Source organism: Rutidosis leptorrhynchoides, chromosome 2 (assembly GCF_046630445.1).
Source record: "Rutidosis leptorrhynchoides isolate AG116_Rl617_1_P2 chromosome 2, CSIRO_AGI_Rlap_v1, whole genome shotgun sequence".
Classification (NCBI taxonomy): domain Eukaryota; kingdom Viridiplantae; phylum Streptophyta; class Magnoliopsida; order Asterales; family Asteraceae; genus Rutidosis; species Rutidosis leptorrhynchoides.
The window spans coordinates 161853681-161872911 of record NC_092334.1 but is presented as its reverse complement, the minus strand read 5'-3'; positions in this window follow the sequence as shown (position 1 = coordinate 161872911).

Here is a 19231-nt window from a genome sequence, read left to right as displayed (position 1 = left end):
ATGATGGTGGGTCCAAAGGTAACAAAACCTCTGAGCCAAAGGCGGCTAAGAGGAAAGGACCCGCCCATCAAGGCAAGGGAAAGGGGAGGATGGTTACGCCAACCAAAAACAAGAACAAGAAGCAAAAGGTTGCCGGACAAGCAAACCTCAAGGAAGACCCGTGCTTCGGTTGCGGTGAAATGGGTCACTGGAAACGCAACTGCCCGGTCTACCTTAAGGAGTTGAAGGAAAAGAGGGATGCGGGGCAAACCTCAGGTAATATATATATGGTATATATAGAGCTTAGTATTACTTCTTCTAATACATGGGTATTAGACACTGGATGTGGAACTCACATTTGCAATTCTTTGCAGGGGTTCAAAAGAAGTAGCAGGCAAACGGGAACATCAAGTCTCTTTATGGGTAATGGAGCCAAAGTGTAAGTGAATGCTCAAGGAGACTTTGTATTAAAGCTTCCAAGTGGTTTGGAACTTATTTTGAACAATGTTTTGTATGCACCGGATTTATGTCGAAACATTATTTCAGTTTCTTGTTTAAAACAATGTAGTTTTTATCTTAATTTTGTTAATGATGATATCCACGTTTATTTAGATAATGTATTTTATTTTAAGGCTTCGCCTTCAAATGGAATTTATGAATTGGTTCATGATGACACATCATCTAGTAGCTCAATATACCATACTAGCACCAAGAAACTCAAAAGGGATTTGAGTGATTCCTACTTATGGCATTGTCGCCTTGGTCACATAAACAAGAATCGAATGCATACACTCCAAAAGAATGGCCTTTTGAAATCAAATGAACTAGACTCGTTTGATGTATGTGAATCTTGTTTACAAAGCAAAATGACTAAAGCACCTTTCAAAGGGACCTACGAAAGGGCTAAGGACTTATTGGGATTAATACATTCGGATGTATGTGGACCATTTAAGCCCATAACTAGAAATGGTGAAAGATACTTCGTTACTTTCATTGATGACTTTAGTCGTTTCGGATATGTCTACTTGTTAAGACATAAGGACGAAACTTTTGAAGCATTCAAAGAGTATCAAAACGAAGTACAAAATCAACTCAATAAGACAATTAAGGTACTTCGTACCGATAGAGGAGGTGAATACCTAAGCGATGCCTTCCAAGATCATCTTAGAAGTTGTGGGATTATCTCGCAACTTACTCCACCCGGGACACCACAGCTTAATGGTGTGTCCGAAAGGAGGAACCGAACCCTAATGGATATGGTTCGATCTGTGATGGCTAGAAGCTCGTTACCTCTATCATTTTGGGGTTATTGTCTATGCTCCGCGGCTCGTATTTTAAATATGGCCCCAACCAAGAAAGTGGAACGAACACCTCATGAGATGTGGTTTGGAAAACCTCCATCTCTATCATACTTAAAGGTATGGGGATGTGAAGCTTACCCTAAGCGTTACGTCCCCAATAAGTTGAATGCTCGATCCACGAAGTGTATCTTCATAGGATATCCCAAGGATGATATGGGATACTATTTATATGATCCATCTGAGCAAAATGTATTTGTTGCTCGGAAGGCTGAATTCCTTGAAACTAAGTTCCTAATGGAAGGTAATAGTGAAAGGAAGATAGATCTTGAGGACGTTCAAGATCAAGTAGATGATACACAATTGGTTGACACTAGCACTCAACATGAAAATGTTGAGAATGATCAAATGGATGATCAAAATATACAAGACGTTCGCAGATCTGGTAGGATTAGTAATCCACCTGAGAGATATGGGTTTCTCATGGATGGTTGCTATGTGGTTGATTTGGATGAACCAACAAACTACCAAGATGCTTTATCAAGGATTGATAAAGATAAATGGCAGGAAGCCATGAACGCTTAGGTGCAATCCATGTATGACAACCAAGTTTGGGAACTTGTTACACAACCGACTGGCTCAAGGCTAGTTGATTGTAAATGGCTTTTCAAAATGAAAATTGACATACATGGAAACTTGGATATATATAAAGCTAGACTTGTAGCAAAAGGTTTCACTCAAACTCAAGGGGTTGACTATGATGAAACTTTTTCGCCTGTGGCAATGCTAAAGTCTATTAGGATATTACTTGCCATTGCTGCTCATTATGATTATGAAATATGGCATATGGATGTCAAGACCGCTTTTCTAAATGGATATCTTGTGGAAGATGTCTACATGGTTCAGCCTGAAGGTTTTGTTGATCCGAAATATCCTAAAAAGGTATGCAAGTTAAAGAAGTCAATCTATGGATTGAAACAAGCATCTAGAATGTGGAATCATCATTTTAATGAGGAAGCTGAGAAATTTGGCTTCATTAAAAATGGTGATGAAGCTTGTGTATATAAGAAAGCTAGTGGGAGCACTATCATGTTCCTTGTACTATATGTGAATGATATATTGTTATTTGGAAATGATATTCCGGCAATGGAAGGTGTTAAAACTTGGCTAAGTAAATGCTTCTCCATTAAGGATCTTGGAGAAGCACAATACGTTTTGGGGATTGGGATCTACAGGAATAGATCCAAGAAACTGATAGGTTTGAATCAAAGCGCATACATTGAAAAGATCTTGAAAAGGTTCAAGATGGAGAACTCTAAGAAAGGTTTGGTACCTATTCAAAAGGGAACACTTCTCAGTTCATCTCAGTGCCCCACCATGAAAGATGAACAGGAGAGAATGAAGAAAGTCCCATATGTGTCTGCCATTGGGTCAATCATGTATGCAATGATATGCACTAGACCGGATGTGTCATGCGCTCTTAGCTTGACAAGTAGATACCAGAATAACCCAGGAAACAATCATTGGATTGCGGTTAAAAGTATATTGAAATACCTTAGGAGGACTAAGGATATGTTTCTAATATATGGGTCTGGTGAGGAGGAACTCGCTGTAAAAGGTTACGTGGATGCGAGTTTCCAAACTAATCGAGATGATTCTCGATCACAATCCGGTTATGTTTTCACATTAAATGGAGGTGCGGTCTCTTGGAAGAGTTCAAAACAGGATGTTGTTGCTTTATCCACTACAGAGTCAGAGTACATTGCCGCCTCACTGGCAGCTCAGGAAGCTGCATGGATGAAGAAATTCATCAACGACTTAGGAGTAGTCCCTTCCATTCAGGACCCTCTTGAGATCTTTTGTGACAACGAGGGTGCGATTGCACAAATCAAGGAACCTCGTGCTCATCAAAAGACCCATCACATTGAGCGGAGATTCAACTACATAAGGGATGCAGTTGAAAAGGGAAAGATATGTATTTGCAAGGTTCATACAGATCTTAATATAGCAGATCCACTCACGAAGCTCTTACATGGTGCAAAACATCAAGGGCATGTTAGTGCATTAGGGCTTCGATATTCTAGTGATTGGTCATGATCTGTTTTAAGTATTGTAACGGAACGAAATTTGTTCAAACTCATTAATATAATTATGGTGTTAATTTATTAATCTTGAGTCAGGTTCCTATTTTGTATATTTTATCCATGAATAAGCTATTATTCTAAATTCCGTAGTCGATCACATTTGTGGGAGCAAGTGTGAGGTTTAGACTATTATGAACTTAGATTGGTATACATTCACGGACTGAATGTGGGGCAAGGTTGCTACCAAGGTTCATAGATATTTGTGGGATACAAATATTGGAAGACCTGCCCTCAAGATTTACTAAATGGAGCCTTTGTGGTTGATCACATGTAATCTTGAGTAAAGGCGAATATCATTGTATCCTCTTACCTGAGATACATATTGGGTTCGGATATTGTAATGACCCAGAATTTTCCGACCAAATTATACTTATGAGATTAATATTTACATAAATTAAACCATAAAAACATGATAAGCAATCCAAATTGTTGAGATTTGTGTTTTTGAAAAGAGTTTTACACAACGTTTGACCGTCCAATATGACCGATGATATCACGAACTATATAACATACGATAATTATACGTTTGTGTATATATATGTATTTATATATATTTAATATGATCTAAGGATGGTTTCACATCTCATTGTGTACTAATGACAATGATTTATAAGTATATTTTGAAACTACTAACTTAAGTTTTCAAAACGATAACTATACGTAACATTCTTTGATATATATACTTATAATCTATAATGCTCATACATGTATCGTATATATAATGTATTTAATCACTTTTTAAGGACTTAAATACATAAAACAATATAAGTATATTCACAAAAGATAGCTATATTTGAATTCTCGTTCCGTTTCCTCAAGATTTCTATACGTATATCTAGGGTATATGTACCCGTATCATACCCAGCTTCTATACGTATTTACTATTGGTATATACACATCAAATCAACATCCTAATCAACATTATTACTGCCCTAGATATGAGGTAACTAGGATTTGTCAAGTAGTATGAATTATTAGTAAGAAAACAAAATTAGGAATCCTTTTCTTTCTTTATAAACTAAAAACGTTTTTATAAATGAACACCATTTCTTCACTCCATTTTCTCATACCTACACCCTCATTTCTCTCTCAAAATACTCCTAACTTCATACTTGATCATCTCCAAGCATTTTCCCTATCATTTATGTAGTGACCCGAACTTTTCCATGTTTATATATATTAATTGAGATTTATATTTACATGATTAAATGTTTCCAACATGTTAAGCAATCAAACTTGTTAAGACTTGATTAATTGAAATATGTTTCATATAGACAATTGACCACCCAAGTTGGCCGGCGATTCACGAACGTTAAAACTTGTAAAAACGACATGACGATATATATATGGATATACATATGGTTAACATGAGATTATGATAAGTAAGTATCTCCATAAGTATATTAACAATGAGTTATATACATATAAACAAGACTACTAACTTAAGGATTTCAAAACGAGACATATATGTAACGATTATCGTTGTAACGACTGTTAAATGTATATATATCATATTAAGATATATTAATATATCATAATATCATGATAATATAATAATTTAACATCTCATTAGATATAATAAACAATGGGTTAACAACATTAATTGAGATCGTTAACTTAAAGGTTTCAAAACAACACTTACATGTAACGACTAACGATGACTTAACGACTCAGTTAAAATGTATATACATGTAGTGTATTTAGATGTATTAAAATACTTTTGGAAGACTTCAAGACATATATCGAAACACTCATACTTAACGAAAATGGTTACAGTTACTTTCCCATTCTTTTCTTTCATCAAGAATTCTAGTCGTATTCTTACCCGTATTATACACAGCTTCAAAACGTACTTACTATGGGTATATACCAATAGGAACTAGCATGGGATTCCACTCTTGATTATGTCATGTATGACTAATCAATTTTAACTTCTACCATGAGCTAGTCAACTAACTAGAACTCCTTTTAACCCCACTCACCACTCACCAATTAACACTCATCATTCACTCCATTTCACTTCCAAATCTCTTTCTAATTCTCTCTCAACACACCCACACTATTATGAACGTATTTTTCCAGTAGTTAATCATCATCTTCATCAAAAATCACTTCAAGAATCAAGCTATAATCATCATAGGAAGAACACTTCAAGAATACTTCAAAAATCCCTTCAAGTTTACTAATTTACTTCCAAGCTTTCTAATCCATTCCAAGTAATCATCTAAGATCAAGAAACCTTTGTTATATACAGTAGGTTATCTTTCTTATTCAAGGTAATATTCATATTCAAACTTTGATTCAATTTCTATAACTATAAACTATCTTAATTCGAGTAAAAATCTTACTTGAACTTGTTTTTGTGTCATGATCCTACTTCAAGAACTTTCAAGCCATCCAAGATCCTTTGAAGCTAGATCATTTATTGTCACTTCCAGTAGGTTTACCTACTAAACTTGAGGTAGTAATGATGTTCATAACATCATTCGATTCATATATATAAAACTATCTTATTCGAAGGTTTAAACTCGTAATCACTAGAACATAGTTTAGTTAATTCTAAACTTGTTCGCAAACAAAAGTTAATCCTTCTAACTTGACTTTTAAAATCAACTAAACACATGTTCTATATCTATATGATATGCTAACTTAATGATTTAAAACCTGGAAACACGAAAAACACCGTAAAACCGGATTTACGCCGTCGTAGTAACACCGCGGGCTGTTTTGGGTTAGTTAATTAAAAACTATGATAAACTTTGATTTAAAAGTTGTTATTCTGAGAAAATGATTTTTATTATGAATATGAAACTATATCCAAAAATTATGGTTAAACTCAAAGTGGAAGTATGTTTTCTAAAATGGTCATCTAGACGTCGTTCTTTCGACTGAAATGACTACCTTTACAAAAACGACTTGTAACTTATTTTTCCGACTATAAACCAATACTTTTTCTGTTTAGATTCATAAAATAGAGTTCAATATGAAACCATAGCAATTTGATTCACTCAAAACGGATTTAAAATGAAGAAGTTATGGGTAAAACAAGATTGGATAATTTTTCTCATTTTAGCTACGTGAAAATTGGTAACAAATCTATTCCAACCATAACTTAATCAACTTGTATTGTATATTATGTAATCTTGAGATACCATAGACACGTATACAATGTTTCGACCTATCATGTCGACACATCTATATATATTTCGGAACAACCATAGACACTCTATATGTGAATGTTGGAGTTAGCTATACAGGGTTGAGGTTGATTCCAAAATATATATAGTTTGAGTTGTGATCAATACTGAGATATATATACACTGGGTCGTGGATTGATTCAAGATAATATTTATCGATTTATTTCTGTACATCTAACTGTGGACAACTAGTTGTAGGTTACTAACGAGGACAGCTGACTTAATAAACTTAAAACATCAAAATATATTAAAAGTGTTGTAAATATATTTTGAACATACTTTGATATATATGTATATATTGTTATAGGTTCGTGAATCAACCAGTGGCCAAGTCTTACTTCCCGACGAAGTAAAAATCTGTGAAAGTGAGTTATAGTCCCACTTTTAAAATCTAATATTTTTGGGATGAGAATACATGCAGGTTTTATAAATGATTTACAAAATAGACACAAGTACGTGAAACTACATTCTATGGTTGAATTATCGAAATCGAATATGCCCCTTTTTATTAAGTCTGGTAATCTAAGAATTAGGGAACAGACACCCTAATTGACGCGAATCCTAAAGATAGATCTATTGGGCCTAACAAACCCCATCCAAAGTACCGGATGCTTTAGTACTTCGAAATTTATATCATATCCGAAGGGTGTCCCGGAATGATGGGGATATTCTTATATATGCATCTTGTTAATGTCGGTTACCAGGTGTTCACCATATGAATGATTTTTATCTCTATGTATGGGATGTGTATTGAAATATAAAATCTTGTGGTCTATTATTATGATTTGATATCTATAAGTTAAACCTATAACTCACCAACATTTTTGTTGACGTTTTAAGCATGTTTATTCTCAGGTGATTATTAAGAGCTTCCGCTGTCGCATACTTAAATAAGGACGAGATTTGGAGTCCATGCTTGTATGATATTGTATAAAAACTGCATTCAAGAAACTTATTTTGTTGTAACATATTTGTATTGTAAACCATTATGTAATGGTCGTGTGTAAACATGATATTTTAGATTATCATTATTTGATAATCTACGTAAAGCTTTTTAAACCTTTATTGATGAAATAAAGGTTATGGTTTGTTTTAAAATGAATGCAGTCTTTGAAAAACGTCTCATATAGAGGTCAAAACCTCGCAACGAAATCAATTAATATGGAACGTTTTTAATCAATAAGAACGGGACATTTCAGTTGGTATCAGAGCGTTGGTCTTAGAGAACCAGAATTTTGCATTAGTGTGTCTTATCGAGTTTGTTAGGATGCATTAGTGAGTCTGGACTTCGACCGTGTTTACTTGAAAAATGATTGCTTAACAAATTTTGTTGGAAACTATATATTTTTAACATGTGAATATTATGTGATATATTAATCTCTTAACGCGTTTGATATTATGTGATAGATGTCTACCTCTAGAACAAGTCCCATTGACTCACCTAATAATAATGAAGAGTCAAATGTAAATTGGAATGATTCGTGGACTGATTCACAAGTTCCCGAAGAGGAACCGGAAGAAGAGTCGGAACCGGAAGAAGAATCAGAACCGGAAGAAGAATCGGAACCGGAAGAAGAATCGGAACCGGTGGGGGAAATAATAAAACGGTTAAGTAAAAGAGAATCCTCAACCAACCGACCAAGGTTAATTATGGTCAATGGTGTTTCCGCCAAGGAAGCAAAATATTGGGAGGATTACCAATTCTCCGATGAATCGGATTCCGACGAGAATTCCGATGATGTTATAGAAATTACCCCAACTGAATTTAAAAAGGCAAAAGAAAATAATAAGGGAAAGGGCATAAAAATAGAGAAATCTAATTCCAACCCCGATGAACTTTATATGTATCGTCAACCCCCGAAGTCCTTAAGTTGTAACAATGACCCGGGAACCTCTAAACCACCAGGTTTTTCTAAACCAATGTGGAAAATTACGGCTCGTATTAGGGGAACATCATATATCCCTAGAAACTTGGCAAAACGAACCAAAACCGAAGAAGAAGAAACAAGCGAGTCGGAATAAGATAGTTGTATTCGTGTGGTGTAATATATGTAATATAGTGTGCTTATGCTTTATGATATATGTAAAAATTGCTTGTATTAATAAGTATTTTTTTTTATGAATCTAACTCTTGTCTATTTTACAGTATAAAAACACAAAATGGATAGACAACCCAATATTTTAAGAGACCTACCCGGAGACATGATTGATGAAATCTTGTCTAGAGTCGGTCAGAATTCCTCGGCACAACTATTTAAGGCGAGATCAGTTTGTAAGACATTCGAAGAACGTTCCAAGAATGATTTGGTTTATAAAAGGCTTTCGTTCGGAAGATGGGGGATATCACATTGGGAAATCCATAAGTTACGATGTGTTTACTTTGACGCATATATTGCGGGGAACCCAAATGCTATTTTACGCAACGGGTTAAGAAATTATTTTGACTCAATATATCCGAATATTGGACTTCGTGATTTAGAAAAAGCGGCTAACATGCAACATAAAGAAGCATGTTATGCTTACGGATTAGTAATGTTCGCTTCTCACCAAAGTGAGAACAAGAACATCGGCCTACAACTATTAAACAAAACGTTCCCACAAGTGACGGAGTCGGTAATTGGGGTAAGAAATGAGGTTTTTAGATTGTTACGGGACTGTTGGACATTACGTAACCCTCGTCCCTTTGACGACGTTACAACACGCTGTCTTATCAACGGCCATAACGGTTATGTTCCACAAGACCAAGGATGGGAAGTAGTCCTAGTAAAACCAGAATGCATGACTTGTTTCTGGACGTATGAATTACGTGTCTTTATTGCCTTTGCTGAACGACTTGTGTACTAGCTAGAATTATCTTCACAACTATCTTGTATCAAAGTTATTGTGTGCTATATTTCATGCTTTATGTAAAATAAGCGGTATTGTAAGTTTGTAAAATATTGTATAAAAGTTTGAACGCGAAATATTATTATAATCAGTTTTTCATATAGAATTGTAGTAGTTGAATTGTATATTAGCTACTAAGTATGAACTTAACGGGTAGGTACTACCCGAATTTAAACTTATAAAACGCTAATATGAAGAAAAAGCTTTTATAAATGAGTTCATATTATGCTACGAAATACTATCAACTACTCTTAATATTCTGTATGATTAACTTGTTCCATTTGACTATTTTGAAGGAAATGGCACCGACTACTCGACACACCGTGAATATGAATGAAGAGGAATTCCGTACTTTTCTAGCTTCAAACATAGCCGCAGTACAGGCTGCGCTACATACCAACAATAACCTTGGATCTAGCAGTACAGGAAATCGTGTAGGATGCACCTACAAAGAATTCACTGCCTGCAAACCTTTGGAATTTGATGGAACCGAAGGACCGATCGGATTGAAACGGTGGACCGAGAAGGTCGAATCGGTGTTTGCCATAAGTAAGTGTACTGAAGAGGACAAAGTGAAGTACGCTACGCATACCTTCACAGGTTCTGCGTTAACATGGTGGAATACCTATCTAGAGCAAGTGGGACAAGACGATGCGTACGCACTACCGTGGTCAGCATTCAAGCACTTGATGAACGAGAAGTACCGTCCCAGAACCGAGGTCAATAAGCTCAAGACAGAACTTAGAGGGTTACGAACCCAAGGATTTGATATTACCACGTATGAAAGACGATTCACAGAATTGTGCCTATTGTGTCCGGGAGCATTCGAAGATGAGGAAGAGAAGATCGACGCGTTTGTGAAAGGATTACCGGAAAGAATCCAAGAAGATATAAGTTCACACGAGCCCGCCTCCATACAACAGGCATGTAGAATGGCTCACAAACTGGTGAACCAGATTGAAGAAAGAATTAAAGAACAGACTGCTGAAGAGGCCAATGTGAAGCAAGTCAAAAGAAAGTGGGAGGAAAACGGTGATAAGAATCACCAATACAACAACAACAGCAATTACAACAATAATCGCAACAATTATCCCAACAATCGCAACATCAATCGCAACTACAACAAACGGCCCAACAACAACAACAACAACAACAACAACAACAACAACAACAGCAACTACAACAATCATCCCAACAACAATAATAACCGCAACAACAACAACAATCAGAAGCAGCTATGCCAAAGGTGTGAAAAGTATCACTCGGGGTTCTGCACCAAATTTTGCAACAAGTGTAAAAGAAATGGTCATAGCGCGGCGAAGTGTGAGGTCTACGGACCAGGGGTTAATAGAACGAAAGGAACAAATGGTGTCGGAACGAGTAATGGCGGAGCAAGTAGTGTCGGAGCAAGTTATGCCAATGTAGTTTGTTATAAATGTGGAAAACCGGGCCACATTATTAGAAATTGCCCGAACCAGGAGAACACGAATGGACAAGGCCGCGGAAGAGTTTTCAATATTAATGCGGCAGAGGCACAGGAAGACCCGGAGCTTGTTACGGGTACGTTTCTTATTGACAATAAATCTGCTTACGTTTTATTTGATTCGGGTGCGGATAGAAGCTATATGAGTAGAGATTTTTGTGCTAAATTAAGTTGTCCATTGACGCCTTTGGATAGTAAATTTTTACTCGAATTAGCAAATGGTAAATTAATTTCAGCAGATAATATATGTCGGAATCGAGAAATTAAACTGGTTAGCGAAACATTTAAGATTGATTTGATACCAGTAGAGTTAGGGAGTTTTGATGTGATAATCGGTATGGACTGGTTGAAAGAAGTGAAAGCAGAGATCGTCTGTTACAAAAATGCAATTCGCATTATACGAGAAAAAGGAAAACCCTTAATGGTGTACGGAGAAAAGGGCAACACGAAGCTACATCTTATTAGTAATTTGAAGGCACAAAAACTAATAAGAAAAGGTTGCTATGCTGTTCTAGCACACGTCGAGAAAGTACAAACTGAAGAAAAGAGCATCAATGATGTTCCCGTCGCAAAAGAATTTCCCGATGTATTTCCGAAAGAATTACCGGGATTACCCCCACATCGATCCGTTGAATTTCAAATAGATCTTGTACCAGGAGCTGCACCAATAGCTCGTGCTCCTTACAGACTCGCACCCAGCGAGATGAAAGAACTGCAAAGCCAATTACAAGAACTTTTAGAGCATGGTTTCATTCAACCAAGCACATCACCGTGGGGAGCTCCTGTTTTGTTTGTCAAGAAGAAAGATGGTACATTCAGGTTGTGTATCGACTACCGAGAGTTGAACAAACTTACCATCAAGAATCGCTACCCACTACCGAGAATCGACGACTTATTTGATCAACTACAAGGCTCGTCTGTTTATTCAAAGATTGACTTACGTTCTGGGTATCATCAAATGCGGGTGAAAGAAGATGATATTCCAAAGACTGCTTTCAGAACACGTTACGGTCATTACGAGTTTATGGTCATGCCGTTTGGTTTAACTAATGCACCAGCTGTGTTCATGGACCTTATGAACCGAGTGTGTGGACCATACCTTGACAAGTTTGTCATCGTTTTCATTGATGACATACTTATTTACTCAAAGAATGACCAAGAACACGGTGAACATTTGAGAAAGGTGTTAGAAGTATTGAGGAAGGAAGAATTGTACGCTAAGTTTTCAAAGTGTGCATTTTGGTTGGAAGAAGTTCAATTCCTCGGTCACATAGTGAACAAAGAAGGTATTAAGGTGGATCCAGCAAAGATAGAAACTGTTGAAAAGTGGGAAACACCGAAAACTCCGAAACACGTACGCCAGTTTTTAGGACTAGCTGGTTACTACAGAAGGTTCATCCAAGACTTTTCCAGAATAGCAAAACCCTTGACTGCATTAACGCATAAAGGGAAGAAATTTGAATGGAATGATGAACAAGAGAAAGCGTTTCAGTTATTGAAGAAAAAGCTAACTACGGCACCTATATTGTCATTGCCTGAAGGGAATGATGATTTTGTGATTTATTGTGACGCATCAAAGCAAGGTCTCGGTTGTGTATTAATGCAACGAACGAAGGTGATTGCTTATGCGTCTAGACAATTGAAGATTCACGAACAAAATTATACGACGCATGATTTGGAATTAGGTGCGGTTGTTTTTGCATTAAAGACTTGGAGGCACTACTTATATGGGGTCAAAAGTATTATATATACCGACCACAAAAGTCTTCAACACATATTTAATCAGAAACAACTGAATATGAGGCAGCGTAGGTGGATTGAATTATTGAATGATTACGACTTTGAGATTCGTTACCACCCGGGAAAGGCAAATGTGGTAGCCGATGCCTTGAGCAGGAAGGACAGAGAACCCATTCGAGTAAAATCTATGAATATAATGATTCATAATAACCTTACTACTCAAATAAAGGAGGCGCAACAAGGAGTTTTAAAAGAGGGAAATTTAAAGGATGAAATACCCAAAGGATCGGAGAAGCATCTTAACATTCGGGAAGACGGAACCCGGTATAGGGCTGAAAGGATTTGGGTACCAAAATTTGGAGATATGAGAGAAATGGTACTTAGAGAAGCTCATAAAACCAGATACTCAATACATCCTGGAACGGGGAAGATGTACAAGGATCTCAAGAAACATTTTTGGTGGCCGGGTATGAAAGCCGATGTTGCTAAATACGTAGGAGAATGTTTGACGTGTTCTAAGGTCAAAGCTGAGCATCAGAAACCATCAGGTCTACTTCAACAACCCGAAATCCCGGAATGGAAATGGGAAAACATTACCATGGATTTCATCACTAAATTGCCAAGGACTGCAAGTGGTTTTGATACTATTTGGGTAATAGTTGATCGTCTCACCAAATCAGCACACTTCCTGCCAATAAGAGAAGATGACAAGATGGAGAAGTTAGCACGACTGTATTTGAAGGAAGTCGTCTCCAGACATGGAATACCAATCTCTATTATCTCTGATAGGGATGGCAGATTTATTTCAAGATTCTGGCAGACATTACAGCAAGCATTAGGAACTCGTCTAGACATGAGTACTGCCTATCATCCACAAACCGATGGGCAGAGGGAAAGGACGATACAAACTCTTGAAGACATGCTACGAGCATGTGTTATTGATTTCGGAAACAGTTGGGATCGACATCTACCGTTAGCAGAATTTTCCTACAACAACAGCTACCATTCAAGCATTGAGATGGCGCCGTTTGAAGCACTTTATGGTAGAAAGTGCAGGTCTCCGATTTGTTGGAGTGAAGTGGGGGATAGACAGATTACGGGTCCGGAGATTATACAAGAAACTACCGAGAAGATCATCCAAATTCAACAACGGTTGAAAACCGCCCAAAGTCGACAAAAGAGCTACGCTGACATTAAAAGAAAAGATATAGAATTTGAAATTGGAGAGATGGTCATGCTTAAAGTTGCACCTTGGAAAGGCGTTGTTCGATTTGGTAAACGAGGGAAATTAAATCCAAGGTATATTGGACCATTCAAGATTATTGATCGTGTCGGACCAGTAGCTTACCGACTTGAATTACCTCAACAACTCGCGGCTGTACATAACACTTTCCACGTCTCGAATTTGAAGAAATGTTTTGCTAAAGAAGATCTCACTATTCCGTTAGATGAAATCCAAATCAACGAAAAACTTCAATTCATCGAAGAACCCGTCGAAATAATGGATCGTGAGGTTAAAAGACTTAAGCAAAACAAGATACCAATTGTTAAGGTTCGATGGAATGCTCGTAGAGGACCCGAGTTCACCTGGGAGCGTGAAGATCAGATGAAGAAGAAATACCCGCATCTATTTCCAGAAGATTCGTCAACACCTTCAACAGCTTAAAATTTCGGGACGAAATTTATTTAACGGGTAGGTACTGTAGTGACCCGAACTTTTCCATGTTTATATATATTAATTGAGATTTATATTTACATGATTAAATGTTTCCAACATGTTAAGCAATCAAACTTGTTAAGACTTGATTAATTGAAATATGTTTCATATAGACAATTGACCACCCAAGTTGGCCGGCGATTCACGAACGTTAAAACTTGTAAAAACGACATGACGATATATATATGGATATACATATGGTTAACATGAGATTATGATAAGTAAGTATCTCCATAAGTATATTAACAATGAGTTATATACATATAAACAAGACTACTAACTTAAGGATTTCGAAACGAGACATATATGTAACGATTATCGTTGTAACGACTGTTAAATGTATATATATCATATTAAGATATATTAATATATCATAATATCATGATAATATAATAATTTAACATCTCATTAGATATAATAAACAATGGGTTAACAACATTAATTGAGATCGTTAACTTAAAGGTTTCAAAACAACACTTACATGTAACGACTAACGATGACTTAACGACTCAGTTAAAATGTATATACATGTAGTGTATTTAGATGTATTAAAATACTTTTGGAAGACTTCAAGACATATATCGAAACACTCATACTTAACGAAAATGGTTACAGTTACTTTCCCATTCTTTTCTTTCATCAAGAATTCTAGTCGTATTCTTACCCGTATTATACACAGCTTCAAAACGTACTTACTATGGGTATATACCAATAGGAACTAGCATGGGATTCCACTCTTGATTATGTCATGTATGACTAATCAATTTTAACTTCTACCATGAGCTAGTCAACTAACTAGAACTCCTTTTAACCCCACTCACCACTCACCAATTAACACTCATCATTCACTCCATTTCACTTCCAAATCTCTTTCTAATTCTCTCTCAACACACCCACACTATTATGAACGTATTTTTCCAGTAGTTAATCATCATCTTCATCAAAAATCACTTCAAGAATCAAGCTATAATCATCATAGGAAGAACACTTCAAGAATACTTCAAAAATCCCTTCAAGTTTACTAATTTACTTCCAAGCTTTCTAATCCATTCCAAGTAATCATCTAAGATCAAGAAACCTTTGTTATATACAGTAGGTTATCTTTCTTATTCAAGGTAATATTCATATTCAAACTTTGATTCAATTTCTATAACTATAAACTATCTTAATTCGAGTAAAAATCTTACTTGAACTTGTTTTTGTGTCATGATCCTACTTCAAGAACTTTCAAGCCATCCAAGATCCTTTGAAGCTAGATCATTTATTGTCACTTCCAGTAGGTTTACCTACTAAACTTGAGGTAGTAATGATGTTCATAACATCATTCGATTCATATATATAAAACTATCTTATTCGAAGGTTTAAACTCGTAATCACTAGAACATAGTTTAGTTAATTCTAAACTTGTTCGCAAACAAAAGTTAATCCTTCTAACTTGACTTTTAAAATCAACTAAACACATGTTCTATATCTATATGATATGCTAACTTAATGATTTAAAACCTGGAAACACGAAAAACACCGTAAAACCGGATTTACGCCGTCGTAGTAACACCGCGGGCTGTTTTGGGTTAGTTAATTAAAAACTATGATAAACTTTGATTTAAAAGTTGTTATTCTGAGAAAATGATTTTTATTATGAATATGAAACTATATCCAAAAATTATGGTTAAACTCAAAGTGGAAGTATGTTTTCTAAAATGGTCATCTAGACGTCGTTCTTTCGACTGAAATGACTACCTTTACAAAAACGACTTGTAACTTATTTTTCCGACTATAAACCAATACTTTTTCTGTTTAGATTCATAAAATAGAGTTCAATATGAAACCATAGCAATTTGATTCACTCAAAACGGATTTAAAATGAAGAAGTTATGGGTAAAACAAGATTGGATAATTTTTCTCATTTTAGCTACGTGAAAATTGGTAACAAATCTATTCCAACCATAACTTAATCAACTTGTATTGTATATTATGTAATCTTGAGATACCATAGACACGTATACAATGTTTCGACCTATCATGTCGACACATCTATATATATTTCGGAACAACCATAGACACTCTATATGTGAATGTTGGAGTTAGCTATACAGGGTTGAGGTTGATTCCAAAATATATATAGTTTGAGTTGTGATCAATACTGAGATATATATACACTGGGTCGTGGATTGATTCAAGATAATATTTATCGATTTATTTCTGTACATCTAACTGTGGACAACTAGTTGTAGGTTACTAACGAGGACAGCTGACTTAATAAACTTAAAACATCAAAATATATTAAAAGTGTTGTAAATATATTTTGAACATACTTTGATATATATGTATATATTGTTATAGGTTCGTGAATCAACCAGTGGCCAAGTCTTACTTCCCGACGAAGTAAAAATCTGTGAAAGTGAGTTATAGTCCCACTTTTAAAATCTAATATTTTTGGGATGAGAATACATGCAGGTTTTATAAATGATTTACAAAATAGACACAAGTACGTGAAACTACATTCTATGGTTGAATTATCGAAATCGAATATGCCCCTTTTTATTAAGTCTGGTAATCTAAGAATTAGGGAACAGACACCCTAATTGACGCGAATCCTAAAGATAGATCTATTGGGCCTAACAAACCCCATCCAAAGTACCGGATGCTTTAGTACTTCGAAATTTATATCATATCCGAAGGGTGTCCCGGAATGATGGGGATATTCTTATATATGCATCTTGTTAAAGTCGGTTACCAGGTGTTCACCATATGAATGATTTTTATCTCTATGTATGGGATGTGTATTGAAATATAAAATCTTGTGGTCTATTATTATGATTTGATATCTATAAGTTAAACCTATAACTCACCAACATTTTTGTTGACGTTTTAAGCATGTTTATTCTCAGGTGATTATTAAGAGCTTCCGCTGTCGTATACTTAAATAAGGACGAGATTTGGAGTCCATGCTTGTATGATATTGTATAAAAACTGCATTCAAGAAACTTATTTTGTTGTAACATATTTGTATTGTAAACCATTATGTAATGGTCGTGTGTAAACATGATATTTTAGATTATCATTATTTGATAATCTACGTAAAGCTTTTTAAACCTTTATTGATGAAATAAAGGTTATGGTTTGTTTTAAAATGAATGTAGTCTTTGAAAAACGTCTCATATAGAGGTCAAAACCTCGCAACGAAATCAATTAATATGGAACGTTTTTAATCAATAAGAACGGGACATTTCAATTTAGCTTCAATTACAAGCCTTAAACACCATAAGAAAACTCTTTCAAGAACATATCAAAATAACCACCCATTTGAAGAAGTTTACTTCCAACCTTTTGATCTAACTCCACCACTCTTTGATTCCAAGATTATTTCTTATCTTTTGCAGTAACTTTTTCCAAGTAACTTGAGGTAGTAACCTTGTTCATAATCTTATTCAATTCATATTCATATAGCTATCTTATTTTGTGGTATAAAATTTTAACAACAAGAACATAGTTTGAATGATTTCAAACTTGTTCGCAAACTAAATAGATCCTTCTAACTTGACTTTTAAAACACTTAAAGAACTGTAATATATCATAATGATATGCTAACCTAACAAGATATAACTTGGTTTTACAAAGAACATCTTAAAAACTGAATCTACGTCGTCGGAGTGCAACCTGGGGCTGTTTTGGGTTGGATAATTAGAAACCATCTTGAACTTTGAATTGGAAGTTCATGTTCTGGAAAAATGATATTTCTTATGAATATGTTAACACATAAAAATTTCATGGTTTAACTCAAAGTGTAAGTATTTTTAGAAAAATGATCATTAAATGTTGTTTTTATGATGGAAAATGATCACTTTCATAAGTTTCACCAAAGTTTGACCTATAACCTATGATTTCGAATACAAACTAAGGTATTTTTAGTTCATATTCTTAAAATTTGACTCGATCCAAGGTAGTGGCAAGTTGAACCAACAAAAACGGAGTTGTAATGAAGAAACTACGACTAAAACAAGATTGGGTATCCGAAGCTAGTTTAGCTACGAAAATATTTGGAGAAAAAGGAAATTAATCATATCTTTTCTAATTAATATGATATTTTATATATAATTACTTATGATTTGATTTTATATATTTCAGGACCACCCGTAAACAACACGAGAAGATTAATCATAAGACCTCATGATTGTACGCAACACGTCATTTGACAACACGGTACTTTATGTACGCAACACGTTATTTGACAACATGGTACCTTGGGTCGAGATTAATTCTGATCAATACGAATACGATGGGGTCTTTATTTATTTTATTTAAGCAACTAATTGTGGACCACTAACATCGGACTGCTAACTACGGACTAAGAAAATATTAAAAGTATTAAAAGTATATATATATATATATGTAACGATTAGTTAAAAAGAAAATATGTTGATATATTATATATATGGTTAGGCTCGTGATATCTATCGGAGACCAAGTCGAATTAAATACCTTCAAGGCAAACGTGAGTTTCATTTGCTCCCTTTTTAATTGTTTTTGCAATATATATTTTGGGCTGAGAATACATGCAATATTTTATAAATGCTTTACGAAATAGAGACAAGTGATTAAAAATGATATTCTGCGGATTGATGTGCTAGGTAATTTAGTTACATGTCATAAGAGCATGTAAGCGCGAATCGTAAAGATAGATCTATCGGGCTTAACACCCCCATCCTGTAGGCTGCACTAGACATAAGAGCTAGTGGGCGGATGTTTAGTACTTCGAGGATTATTTATACACTTGCGAGTGTACA